Source organism: Meleagris gallopavo, chromosome 1 (assembly GCF_000146605.3).
Source record: "Meleagris gallopavo isolate NT-WF06-2002-E0010 breed Aviagen turkey brand Nicholas breeding stock chromosome 1, Turkey_5.1, whole genome shotgun sequence".
Lineage (NCBI taxonomy): Eukaryota > Metazoa > Chordata > Aves > Galliformes > Phasianidae > Meleagris > Meleagris gallopavo.
In genome coordinates, this window is record NC_015011.2 from 189,957,483 (window position 1) to 189,958,981 (window position 1,499).

The following is a 1,499-nucleotide window of genomic DNA, read 5'->3' on the forward strand; positions in this document are numbered from 1 at the left end:
CCTTCCTTCCCCTCTGCCTTGCAGATGGGCATCCGCACCAAGATGGAACCAGAGCAGGACACACGCCTGTCCTCAGCTCTCCATCTGGTCTCCGTGCTCCCACAACAGCCCTGGGGACACAGGCAGCCCCACACAGCCATGGAAATGGCTGGCAGAGCAGCAACCCGGTGAGCAGGGCTGTGCAGCAGAGGGCAGCTCAGGGAAGCAGGGCAGGAGGCTGCTCCTTCCTTCCTTCCCCTCTGCCTTGCAGATGGACAGCCCAACACCAATGGCTCCAGATGCCCAAAAGTGATGGAGCTCAGCCCTCCAAACTGCTGTTCACGCGCTACAAAGAAGGTAATTCAGCCCCAATGTCTAGCCTGTTGTGCTCCTAAAGGACATGGAAGCTGCCCAAGGACCCCTGGCCCTACCTCCATGTTTGGTGCTGCTTTGCTCAGCCCTGTGCCCTGTGCAGGTGCTGGCACCAGACCTGCTGATTGCAGTGGCCCTTTCCACAATGACGTGGGGCAGCAACTCGGTGAGCAAGGCTGCGCAGGGGAGGGCAGCACAGGGCAGCAGGGCAGGAGGCTGCTCCTTTTATTCCTCCCCCTCTGCCTTGCAGATGGACAGCCCAACACAAATGGCTCCAGATGACCCAAAGTGCTGGAGCTCAGCCCTGCAAACTGCTGTCCCACAAAAAAGGTCAGTCAGATCCATACTTTAACCTGTCGTGCAACAAACAGCACCATTGAAGCTCCCCACGATCCTCCTGTTCTTACCCCAAAACTCTTTGGCTGCTTTGCTGAGTCCTGGCCCCACTGCAGGTGCTGGCACCACACCACCTGATTGCAGTGGCCGTGTCAACATGGCACTGGTGACCCAAACGGCCAAGGAAACCATTTTCAGAGCAGCAACCCGGTGAGCAGGGCTGTGCAGGGGAGGGCAGCACAGGGCAGCAGGGCAGGAGGCTGCTCCCTTCTTCCTTCCTTCCCCTCTGCCTTGCAGATGGGCATCCGCACCAAGATGGAACCAGAGCAGGACACACGCCTGTCCTCAGCTCTCCATCTGGTCTCCGTGCCCCCAGGACAGCCCTGGGGACACAGGCAGCCCCACACAGCCATGGAAATGGCTGGCAGAGCAGCAACCCGGTGAGCAGGGCTGTGCAGGGGAGTTCAGCACAGGGCAGCAGGGCAGGAGGCTGCTCCTTCCTTCCTTCCTCTCCCTCTGCCTTGCAGAAGGACAGCCCAACAGCCTGCCAGCACCTTCAGTGCTGCACACATCAGCGCCTCCAGGAACCACAAGGATGGTGTGAAACAGAACTCTGAAGACCAGGATGCAACAAGAGCCTAAAAGGGATGGATGGGCCCAATGCAGAAATACCACAGGCACCACGACCGGGATGGAAGTTGAGGAGCCACCAAGACTGCCAGCCTTCCTGCCTCGACCCCCAGACGACCACCGAGAAGCCAGCACACAATTAAAGACTAATTGCACAACCTTCAGAATAAACTTTCTCATTC

The 1,499-nt window shown here is 58.6% G+C and overlaps 1 protein-coding gene and 1 long non-coding RNA gene across 3 annotated transcripts in view; one reads left to right on the forward strand and one right to left on the reverse strand.

Moving 5' to 3' along the window:
* FCHSD2 (FCH and double SH3 domains 2) overlaps nt 1–1,499 on the reverse strand; it is a 569,931-nt gene that overhangs the window by 227,151 nt on the left and 341,281 nt on the right. The gene's annotated exons all lie outside the window — the stretch shown is intronic.
* Nucleotides 190–1,364, forward strand: LOC109365727. Its single transcript, XR_002111451.2, has 3 exons — nt 190–336; nt 455–681; nt 804–1,364. It is a non-coding gene; the product is annotated as an uncharacterized LOC109365727 (long non-coding RNA).